Raw genomic sequence first — 13165 nt, 5'->3', positions numbered from 1 at the left:
TCCCAATAAGGTTATCATTCCTTTCTCCCTGAGCACTGCACTGATGTGCTAGTCCAGATTTTTGTGTTCAAGTCTCTGGGTGCAAATTATACTCAAATCCCTCTAACTCAGAGCTGAGAACCTTAAACCTAAATCACAGCTGATGATCAAGTATTAATGGGAAAATTAATAATGTGCCTTTAGTGATATCTATTTTCAGTACAGACTCATTAGACTGAAAGGCCTTTTCTGCACTGTATGACTCTATGACAAATGTGTGGACTAAATCATGTTTGTTTTATGATGTGGAAGAGCCAGTGTCGGACTTGATCCAACATACTTATACATTCCTAGATTTACATATTAATGAACTGAAACCGGCAACCCATTCTAAAAGACTTTACAGCAATCTAGGTTTATTCAATATATTATTTCAGTTGCATGACACTGTAATCTTTTACAATAAATTCTGTGTCTTATGATCCTGTTCTACAGCTACCTGATGAAGGAGCAGCGCTCCGAAAGCTAGTGCTTCCGAATAAATCTGTCGGTCTATAACCTGGTGTTGTGCAATTTTTAACTATCTTTGTTTCATCTATTATAGTTTAGTTCATTTTTTATTGCTTCAATGATCTATAAAATCCACCCTGATCTTCACTGGTGATGCCCCCAGAAGAGAAAACTTTCATTGTATCCCAGTCAGTTGGGTTTAGATAACAACCACAAAGTTATGTTAAAGTAGGTTTATGTTTGCATTATATTTTAGTGCCTCAGAATTATGTAAATTATTAATTTCTTTACCATGGGCCATGTATAATTTTGAAAGTCAATCCTTGCATGTTGCTGATTTTATTATTGTAGTTCCTTTTACTCATTTGTTTTGTTAACTTCTTGGAAGTTTAGTTGTGCCATTTAAGTGTACAGACATTTAAAAATATGAGAGAAATGGTTTTGTTTGGTGAAAGTGACAAGAAATAGAGGAAGTCAGTTTGAGGTGATTCGTTAAAGAAATAGAAAAAAACTGACATTTGGAAAATAACCTTTTTACACAGTGTGCAGTTAGGATATGGAAAGGACCATTGACAGCTTGGTGTCTAAACAGGATTGAATGTAAACTTGAAGAGAAATAATTGTAGGGGTTAAGAAGAAAAGACAGGCAATACTCTGAGAGGGTTAACAGAGACATGCAAATCTAATGGCATCTTTCTGTGCTGTAACTAATCTAATTCTCTATGATCTAAATTTAAGTTGTCATTCTCTCATCAATTATTTTTAACATTTTTTTCTGCAAACCTCTATATTTCTGCTATTGTTATCCCATTCACAGTTTCACTCTTTGGCTTGTCCAAAAAGCAAAACCTCTAATTATAAGCTTGTACTATTCTATATCAATACTCCTTTTCTAAAAAAGGAATACGTATTCGTAGATGTTTTCTTCAGCAGATTCTATCCTGTTATAAGTAATCTCCAACTCACCACATCCAATGTAAACCTATGTGCACGCATGCAACTTGAAATCAATTGACAGGTACAGCACAGTGGTTACTGTCTCACTGAGGAATGCTTGTAAAATGGAAATCAATGGGGAACCAATTGAAAATTCTTTGCTGTTTGGAATCTAACTGATGCAAAGTTGTGCTCATTGAAGGTAAATCATCTCATCTCGAGGTCATTACTGCAGGAATGCCTCAGGACAGTGTTCAAGGCCCATTCATCTCCTTAACTAGTGCGTGCTTCCATATAGCAAGACATGGACAACCCTCAGGCTTGGTTTGATAAATGACAATCAAGTGCCAGCTAATGATCATCTCAATAAAAGAAAATATAATCATCCCCCTTTGACTTTTAATGCTATTACTATCACAATTCACTACTATCGACATCCGAGGTTAGCCATTGATCAGCAACTTAATTCAACCAACTGTTTAAATAATGTAGACATACAGGAGGTTAGAGATTGGGAATTTTGTGATAAAGGACTTACCTGCTGACTCCCCAAAGTTTTCCCACCATTTAAATGGCAGAATACTCCCTACTTACCTGGATGAATGAAGCTGTAATAATACTCAGAAGCTCAACATCATCCAGGCCAAAGCAGTCTGTTTGGTTGGCACTCCATCCACTGTAACATTCACTTTGCGAATCACAAGTACATAATGGCAGCCACAAGTATCATCCACAAGATACACAGCAATACTTCACCAAATTCTCCAAACTTCAAACTCAGAAATCTGCCACCTAAAAGACAAGGGCAGCAGGTGCATGAGGACATGACCCATTGCAAGGTCTACTTTAAGCTACGCATTATGCTGAAATATGTTACTGTTTCTTTTATCATTGATGGATCAGAATCCTAGACCTTCCAACCGAATAGCACTGTGAGATTCCCTTCACCACGTGAACCATTGCTGTTCAAGAAGGAGCACAGCACCACATTCTCAAGGGCTAGATAGGCTGGGCATTAAATCTTAACTTTAAAAGTGATACTCAAACTTCACGAATGAGTAAAATAAAATTGTGTATGTAAAGCAATCAGAACACAATAAAAAAACCCAGAGATACCAATGGAATTAACAATTAAAGTTCTTCGTTTGCATTCACATGTTGTGGGTATGATAGACATTGGGGAATCTGGCTTTTAAGGTGTGTCCTCAAGTATTGTGTAGAAGGATTTTCCTTTTTATATAAGTTTATCTTTGTTAATATTCTTATTTTCTGAGATTGTTGCCATTGCTATCATCCATATTATTAGTTTTACTTGCTGGCATTGGTCAAAGGGAATCTCGGATCCAGAGCTCAGTTCTCAGAGCAGTTTTCCACTTCTTTGGACCTGGAGAATACTCAATATTGTTAGTCATTTCAAAGTTTAATAACGGCAAATGAAGTGCGGATGGGGTTAACTTTCTGTGAGATTCTCAAGCTTATGCCAAGTCTCTCTAACATAGACACAGATAATCTTGAACATGAATTAGGCAGGAATGAAAGACATTCAATTTCCCAACCCTGTTTCCTGGTGGTCACCAAAAAAGAGACAGATCCACAAAATTCATTTAGGTTTGGCCAAATAACGTTAGATCAAAAGTTTGCCGAATAGTTCAATAATGTATGGGAGTAAGTTTATCTTTACATATTTCTCTTCCTAGACATTTTTTGAGTATTGGAGTTCTCCAGTATAAACCAGAATGCTCCAGTGTGAACAGGTAGGAATGTACTCATAGATTTAGGTGAAAGTGAGGACTGCAGATACTGGAGATTAGAGTCGAGAGTGTGGTGCTGGAAAAGCACAGCAGGTCAGGCAGCATCCAAGGAGCAGGAAAATCGATGTTTCGGGCAAAACCCCTTCATCTGCCTGAAACGTCGATTTTCCTGCTCCTCAGATGCTCTCTGACCTGCTGTGCTTTTCCAGCACCACACTCTCGACTATACTCATAGACTGTGACTGCAGGATAACATTGAATCATTCGCTGCTGTCACCCAACTAGGCTTACTTCTCTGAAATGATGTGGAGGTGCCAGTATTGGACTGGGGTGGACAAGTCAGAAGTCATACATCATCAGGTTACAGTCCACCCACTTCATTTCAGTTAAAAATCACACGACACCAGGTTATAGTCCAACAGGTTTATTTACAAGTACTAGCTTTTAGGGACCTGATGAAGGAGCAGTGCTGTGAAAGCTAGTACTTCCAAATAAACCTGTTGGACTATTAACCTGGTTTTGCGTGATTCTTAACTTTGTCCACCCCAGTCCAACTCTGGCATCGCCACATCAGGTTTATTTGAAATCACCCTTCGTCAGGTGTAGTGAGAGTGAAGAGCACACAGACATAGAATTTATAGGCAGAGGGATCAAGGACAGGAAAATCAAAGGATCATACAAATAGTGTGAGTAGAGTGTCGAATAATAAGCCTCTGCAGGTGACTAAGGGTGTTAGGTGATGTGAGTAGAGTATTAACAGCTGAATAACAACTGATGGGAGGACCTGTCATCTGGTTAAGTGAGTTAGATAGAAAATTACAAAAAATTTTTCCTGAAATAAATGTAAACCTTTGTCCTATATTAAGTAATAGTAAACTTAACAAGGCTGCATATACACTCTTGGTATAAATTTGTTACAGTTAAATTTTCTTGCTTTTGACCTGTAGGTACAGGCACTTAAAATTGAGTTCACCTACATAAAATCCTTTGCGAAGTAATTCTCAATGAAGAGTTGTAAACCTTTGAACCGTTTTGAATCCAGATGCATGATTAGAAACAGGGGATAACAGGGCTCAATCAGGCAACAATTCTGGCTGATAACAATGAATTGACAAAACCCATACACTCAAGGAAACTGGGGTCTGGAAGCTGTCACAGGTCAGAAAGAGAGATAACAGTGATGTGAATACCCTTGAGACAAGGCGGAGAGAATAAAGAGCCTGGCAGTGAAAGCAGAACTGTCCCAAGTCATTAAAAGCCGAGATCTGGATGGGAGATGGGACACCATTCTGAGTGCTTTTGCTGCAGGAAAGCAGGACATAAACAGGAAAATTGCTGGTTCAGGCATTCCCCAGAAACTCAAGTGCAAAACCCCTGTCTGTAGTATTAAAAGTTGTCAGACACAACTACAAGCACTGTCAGGAGGTTGTGTCCAAAGGAAGTCACTATTGACTCTTTTAGACATTCAGAAGGAAAAATGAGCATTCTCCAAGGCACTGGGTGATGATAGACCTTGCTAATGGGGAAAACAAAAGCTTTTCCACTTAGAATCAAATTTCAACAATGATGATAACAGGGTTCATGTTAAAACAGTATAGAGGCATCAATGGCTAACATTAATACAAGGAGTCTGATAACATTGGGGTAAACCCAAGCTTGCCTATGTCAGGGATAGACATTTTATTGGGGATCAATTTGCTTGAAAGCAAAATATATCCTTCAGCCATAAAATGATCGCCCAAAGATGCTAAAGAAAAGGTAACTCAAATTAAACAGGGCTGAAGTCCAGTCAGAAGTGTTATAAAGGGTCAGGATAGATCTCAGAGGTGTCAAAAGGGATGGATCTAGCCCAGTAGCCATCACAGAAACCATGAAAGTCAGGAAAAGTGACAAGAGATGATGGACTAGATCCAAGAATCTGCTTAACAGAAATCTTCATGGTAGAATTACAGAAGGGATCAGTGCATTAGACCATAAGACCATTAGATTTAAGAGCAGAATTAGGCCATCTGGCCCATTGAGTCTGCTGTATCATTCGACCATGGCTGATATGTTTCTCAGGCCTATTCTCCTGCCTTCTGCCCGTAACTCTTGATCTTTTTACTAATTAAGAACCTCTGTCCTAACTGCACTCAATGACTTAGCTTTCACAGCCCTTTGCAGCAATGCTAACACAGATTAATCACGCTCTGGCTGAAGAAGTTCCTTCACATCTCAGGTTTAGCGGGTCATCCCGTCACTGTTAGGCAGTGCCTTCATGTCCTAATCTGTCCTGCTAATGGGCAACATCTTCTCCATGTCCACAGTATCCAAGCATTTCAGTATTCTGTAAGTTTTAATCAGATACTCTCTCATCCTTCTAAACTCCATCAAGGGTACACCAGCCCATCACAGTATTCTAAATGTGTTCTGACCAGAGCCTTATACAGCCTCAATATTCCGTCTCTGCTCTTGTATTCTAGCCCTCTTAAAATGAATGCTATAATTGCATTTGCCTTTCTAACTGCCAAACAAACCTGCATGTTATCCTTAAGGGAATCCTGAACTAGGACTACCAAGTTCCTTTGTGCTTCAGATTTCCAAAGCCTTTCTCCATTTAGAAAATAGTCTACCTCTATTCTTCCTACCAAAATGCATAACCTTACACTTTTCCACATTGAATTCCATGTGCCACTTGCTTGCTCAGTCTCCTAGCCTGTCCAGATCCTTCTGCAGCCTCTCTGCTTCCTCAACACTACCTGTCCCTCCATCTACCTTTGCATTCCCTGCAAATTTAGCACCAATGCCCTCAGTTCCTTCATCCAGATATAAACTGAATAGTTGTGGTCTCAACAATAGAACTCTACTAGTCACTCCTTGCCATCCTGAAAAAAGACCTCTTTATCTCTGCTCTATGCCTTCTGCCAGTCAGTCAATTCTCTATTCATGCCAGTACCTTCCACCTCACACTATGGGCTCTTAACTTATTTAGCAGCCTGTGGTGCAGCACTTTGTCAAAGGCCTTCTGGAAATCTGAACAGATCATGTCCGCCATCTCTCCTTTGTCTAATTTGCTTGTTACCTCAAAGAATTCTAACAGATTTGTCAGGAATGACCAATTGACAAAGCTATGCTGAATCAGCTCTATTTTTCCATGCACTTCCAAGTACTCTGCAATCTTATCCTTAATCATGGACTGTAAAATCTTACCAACAACTGACGTCAGGCTAGCCGGTCTATAGTTTCTGCTTCTGCTTCTCTCCCTTCTTAAACAGAGGTGTAACATTCACCATTTTCCAGTCCTACAGGACCCTTCATGACTCCAGTGAATCCTGAAAGATTACCATTGTTGCCACAATTTCCACAGCTATCTCCCTAAGTACTCTGTACTGAAAACAACAAATGCTGGAGATCACAGTGGGCCAGGCAGCATCCATGCAGATAGAGTAAGCTAGTGTTTTGAGTCTAGATGATTCTGCATCAGAGCTGAAGTAAAGTGTGGAAGGGTAGCATTTATGCTTTTCTTTAGGGTGAATGGGCAGCTTGAGGTAGCAATTGTAGGGTGCCAGTGAAGAAAAGAAGTTGATAGCTCAGAATAAGTGATTGGAATGTGAGAATGGCAAAACCGTGGTGTGTCCCCTGCCAGACTTGCAAGGACACAAAGTGGGATCGGGGTTTTGTGGGGGGGGGGGGCGGTGTGGTGTGGAGGATAGGGAAAAAGTGGTGGTGGAGAGGACATGACAACAAGCTAAAAGAACGGGAAGAAATGTTCACAATTTAGGAGTCTTGAACTCAATATTATATCCAGAAGCTGTATAAAGTGCCTATTTTGAAGATGAGATGTTGTTCCTCCAGTTTACGCTGTGATTCACTGGAACACTGCAGCATGCTGAGGATAGACTGTGGGCATGCGAGTAGGACACTGTGTTACATTGACTGGAGGAACAACAACCCATCTTCAGACTAGGCACTTTACATTGAGTTCAACATCTTTAAATGATGAACATTTCTTCCCTTCCTTTCAGCTTATCAAGTCCTGTCCCACCACACTTTCTCCTCACCCCTCCATCCCACCCAACACACACACACATAATCCCACTGACTGTCTTTTCAAGTCTGGCAGGAGACACATCATTGTTCTACCATTCTCACATTCCAATCACTTAATCTGAAATATCAACATCTTTTCTTCACCAGCTCCCTACACTCACTATCCCAGCGCCGTCCCCCTACTTCCTTACCCCCACCCAGCTTAAACTATAGCATAAATTACATCCCCTTAATACTATATTTCAGGTCTGATGAAGAGTCATCTAGACTCGAAACATTAGCTTGCTCTCTCTCCATGGATGCTGCCTGATCTGCTGTGACAACCAGTGTTTGTTATTTTCGGATCAGATTCCACCATCAGCAATAATTTGTTCCTGCTCCTTATCAACGCAGCAGTGTAATCCATCTGATCTGTGTGATTTATCCACCTTTTGCCCTTTCAGCTTCCCCAGTAACTTCTCTTTAGTGATGGCCCCTACACTCATTCCTACCTCCTGTGTATCTTGAATTTCTGGTATTAAGGGTGTCCTCCACCAACAAGATCCAGTTCGTCTACTCCTTGTTCCCCATTACTATGTCTCAGCCTCATTTTCCGGCAGTCTAATGTCTACTCTTGCCTTTACCTTTTAGACTTCCGAAGAATCTCTTGCAATCTTCTTTTATATTATTAGCTATCTTGCTCTCATATTTCATCTTCTTCCCACACCCCAGCACTTCCTTTCTAGTTATCCTCTGCTGGATTTGAATGGCTTCCCACCAATCTTCACCATATTATATGCATTTTCTTTTGCTTTTATGCTGTCCCTGACTTCCCTCATCAGCCATAGTTGCCTCATCTTCTCCTTGGTATGTTTCTTCTCCCTTGGGCTGTGTCTCTTGAATTACCCCAAAAACCTCTGTAATTGCTACTCCACTGTTGTCCCTACAAGGCTCCCCTTTCAATCAATTATCTCCAGCTCCTTCCTCATGATTTTTAGATTAGATTAGATTACAGTGTGGAAACAGGCCCTTCGGCCCAACAAGTCCACACCGACCCGCCGAAGCGAAACCCACCCATACCCCTACATTTACCCCTTACCTAACACTACGGGCAATTTAGTATGGCCAATTCACCTAACCTGCACATCTTTGGACTGTGGGAGGAAACCGGAGCACCCGGAGGAAACCCACGCAGACACGGGGAGAACGTGCAAACTCCACACAGTCAGTCGCCTGAGTCGGGAATTGAACCCGGGTCTCTGGCGCTGCGAGGCAGCAGTGCTAACCACTGTGCCACCGTGCCGCCCACAAACTACCTTTACTGGATTGTTTATAACATCTGATTCCAGCTTATCCATCTCAAACTGTAGGTTGAATTCTATCAAAATATGGCCACTGCACCCGAGTGGTTCATTCAACAGAAGGTCCCTAATCAAGCCTGTCTCATTACAACATCCAGAATTGCCTATTCCTTAATAGTTCTACCATAAGCTGCTCTAAAAAACCCAATTATAGACATTCCACGACTTCCTTTCCTTGAGATCAGCTACCAAGCTAATTTTCACAATCCACCTGCATATTGAAGTTCCCTCATAATTATTGTAATGGTGCCTTTCTTACATGCCTTTTCTATCTCTGGTTTATTTTCTTCCCCATATCCTGACTCCTGCAAATAGGCCTGTAGTCAATTTCCATCAGGACCTTTTTTCCTTTGAGATTCCTCAATTCTACACACATAGATTCTATGCCTTTTGACTCTATATCACATCTTGCTCCCAATTTAACTTCATTTCTTATGGACAAGGCAAGCCTGCCCATCTACCCTTCTGCCTGTCCTTTCGATAAGACGTGTATTTAGTTCCTAGCCCTGATACCCTTGCAGCCACATCTCTGTGATACCCACAACATCATACCTACTAACTTCAATCTATGGCAAGAGCTCATTTATCTTGTTTTTGTGTACTGCATGAATTTAAATATAACACCCTCAATTCTGCATTGACTGCCCCCTTTTCTTATAATTGTCTCCTCATCTACTGTACTTGAAGTTAGACCCCTGACCCCTTCCACACTCTCCGTCCTATTACTTGTTCTGGAATCTTTAATAACCTCTGCTGAGTTCTCCCCCACAACTTCTTTTACACAATATTCCATGCAACTGAACCCACTCCCCCACTATTTCATTTAAAGCCATATCCACAATCCTAATTATGTGATTTGCCAGCACTTTGGTCCGAGCATGATTCAACTGGAACCTTTCCCATCTGAAGAGTTCCCTCTTTCCCTGGTACTGGTGCCAATGTCCCATGAATTTGAAACTCCCACACCAATTTTAAGCCATGCATTTATTTACCTTTTTAAACTTGTTGACCCTGTGCCAATCTGCTTGTGGTTCAGGTAGCATTTAAGAGATTATTATCTTTTTGGTTCTACTTTTTAATTTAGTCCCTAACTGCTCATATTCCCTCAGCAGAACCTCTTTTCTCTTGCTATCCATATCCTTGACCTCCACTTGGACCACCACAATTGGATCTTTCCCCAAGTTCCATGGCAGTCCAGATGAGATACCCTGAACCATGGCACCAAGCAGACACAATAGCCTTTAGAACTTTTAATCTTGGCCACAGAGAACAGTGTTTATTTCCCTGACTGTACTAACTTCAGTTACAATTACAATTCTTTTTTCTCAACACCCTTCTCCCAAAACCACGGTGCTATGGTCAATTTGCTCATTCTTCCTACAGCCCCCACTCTCATCCATACAGATAGCAAGAATCTTAAACCTCTCAGACAAGCTGAAAAGCTGAGGTTCCTTCAGCGCTACCTGCTGGGTCTGTCTATCTGCCTCATTCATAGTCACTCTCTCCTGTCCCTGATCATTGACCGAATTTGAAATAGTGTATCTTTGGGTTGTGACTGCCTCCTGAAACACAGCATCCAGGTAACTCCCTCCGTCCCGGATGTGTCACAGTGTTCAAAACTCAAACTCCACCTCATCAACTCTGAGCTGGCATTCCTCAAACAGCTCACACTTACTACAGATGTGGGTCACAATGTGAATCACAATGGGGTCCACGAGCTCCCACATCATGCAGGTACAAAACCTGGCTGGCCCTGCAACTATATTGTATGTACTAAGTTCATTCGCTGATTTTTAAAACGTTCTCACTCATCTTTTAGTTTGTAGTCTGTAAATATTTTTCTGATTTACCTTCAGTCTGAAAATGACCTATAATAGGTAGTAAAATTCGTAGCTATCATCAGTCAAGGAACTTTCAGTTTGCCTGTGATGTTACTGTTTTGTGCTGGGCCCCAGATCCGGGACTTCAATTTATCCTGTTAAAAAGAACCTTGCAAACGACAAGCCAAAAGAAACAAGGAAGGAGCTCCTCTTCCACTCTGCATCAAATTCCCACACTGCCTCCAAATTCCCCAAATATACACTCACTCGGGCTGTGTCTCATTCTGGATGTCATCCCTCCTTCCTGGTGGTGCAAGGCTTACTGATCAATTACAGTGCCATTCTCAAGATGGCCAGGGAAAAAAAAAGATGCCTCACTTTGTGGAAGAGCCACAGAAGATATGATAGAAGCTGAATGTCTGTTGATGGGAATAGTGTTGGAGGGAAAGTAGAGAAGATTAAGAGGAATCCAATTCCCACAACAAAGTGAACAGAGAACAGGGCATACCCCCCAGCAGAAAGCGCTGGTGAAGCCACCAGGATATACTAGTGAGTTAAAAGCAGAATCTCTTGATTCTAAACTGGGTCCAGGAACGTGCTTTGGAACCTGCTTTGCGGCCAGCATTCAGAATGGATCACAGGGCTATGCCACCTTCCCAATTATTAACCCTTCGCTGAGTAAAAGTGAGGACTGCAGATGTTGGTGATAGAGTCAAAAAGTGTGGTGTTGGAAAAGCACAGCAGGTCAGGCAGCATCCGAGAAGCAGGGGAGTCAACATTTCGGATATAATCCCTTCATCAGGAATGTCTAAGTGCTTATGCCCAAAACATTGACTCTCCTGCTCCTCTGATGCTGCCTGACCTGCTGTGCTTTCCCAGCACCACAGTTTTTGACTATTAATGCATCACTGCCCATTTTAATGCGCTGGATTCCGACATTTTCACAAAATTGATTTCTAAGAGGTTGACTATTGAGATTTGCCTCTTTTGTATGATTAAATTTGAATCTTCACCTCACTATCCTTTAACATTACAGCAACATTGTTTTACTGGTTGAGGATTGAAACTTTGTCCTGTTCCTTTAATTTCCCAGTGCATGATTCTGCTGTGATCACTTGACTAGATTAAAGCAAGTACTGGAAATCCATATGAAATGAAATAAACTGACTGAACTGAAACCAACTTTTCATCCAAAGGCAGTGAAACTAGACAACTAAGTTAGCATCAAAAATTTCACATTGTTCTTAATTCACACTGTCATGATAAGTTCACACAATTGAAGACAGAGACTGTGTGGGGAGTCTTCAGCCTCGAAAAAACAATGAAGGGAGAAACCAAGAAAATACCAATAGATCCCATTGCAGCAGCTGCTTTTGAACAGCAAATCAGACAGAAGGAAAATTGAATTTGTGACAAGAGCTGGAGCTCTCGTTCACTCTGTGCCTTACCATCTCTCAAACGAAACAGTGGGACAAAAACAAGAGAACTGAGAACTGGGGAATGTGCAGATTGCACCACTGATTTGGAAACGTGATAACAGCTAAATAATCAGGAGTCATTCTCACACCACAAGTGCTCATAAGAACTTTAAACTGCAGCTACTTTTATCTTGATGTTTGTAGTGGGCACAGACCTTCCTTTTTTAAACTTATTACTCGGTGTATGACGTTGCATTGGTATTATTCTTTTCAGAACAGCTTGTAATGAAATTCTCATCTTTCACTCAAGAAAATCTTGTAAATGGCTCTTTTACTTTGATCTAGCTAACTCAGCCTGAATTGCAATATGATAGCTGTGTACTGAAAAGTAAATAAAAATGTTTATTGCAACGGACTGAGAAGGATTTATAAAGATGGGAACTGATGTCTCCCTAACATCACCTGGTCACTATTTATTGGACACTAATCAATATCTTGCATTATCAATTTTAAACTATCAAGTTAACTATTTCATTTTTCACCATGATATTATAGAATGATAGAAACTGTACAGCGTGGAAGCAGGCCATTCGGACCATCGAGTCCATACTTACCTTCTGAAGAGTATCCCACCCAGACCCACCCACCCCCCAACTCTGCATTTACCATGGCTAATCCACCTCATCTACATATCTCTGAACACTATGAGAAATTTAACATGACCAATCCACCTAACCTACACATCTTTGTACTGTGGGAGGAAACCGGAACACCTGGAGGAAACCCTCACATACACAGGGAGAATGTGCAAACTCCACACAGACAGTCACCTGAGGATTGAATCAAAGCCGGGTCCCTGGCTCTGTGAGACAGCAATGTTAACCACTGAGCAACCATGCTGCCATCTTCTTCCCGGGTAAAGGCAGATGCAAAATATTAATTTTGTAACTAAGCCATGCCCCTTCTGTAAATTCCTTTTTGATCACTAAATGACCCCATTTCTCTTTGGACCATTCTTCTACAATTTATATACGCATAGAAAACATTTACATTCTTCATTATGTTAGCCATCACACTCTACATCTTGCTTTGCTTCTCTTGTTTTCTTTTTCAATTGTCATTGAGCCATCTATATTTTGGTTCTGAAGTCTATTGTCTACCTGACCTCCATCTCAAGCACATTTTTTCTACTTCATTTTAACCAGTATTTCTCTGATCATCAGGGACCTCTGGGGTTGTATGTCTTACCTTATCAAACCTTCAGAATGTATTTTGACTGTACTCAAACTACTTCTTCATTAAAAGAAGCTCATTTAGTCAGTTAGAATTATATCTGATGTTATATAATTCTAATTTATCTGGGTCAGATCTATTCTTAACCA

The sequence above is a fragment of the Chiloscyllium plagiosum genome, chromosome 14, assembly GCF_004010195.1.
Source record: "Chiloscyllium plagiosum isolate BGI_BamShark_2017 chromosome 14, ASM401019v2, whole genome shotgun sequence".
Lineage (NCBI taxonomy): Eukaryota > Metazoa > Chordata > Chondrichthyes > Orectolobiformes > Hemiscylliidae > Chiloscyllium > Chiloscyllium plagiosum.
The sequence above is the reverse complement of the archived record's forward strand: the minus strand, read 5'-3'. Positions refer to the sequence as shown.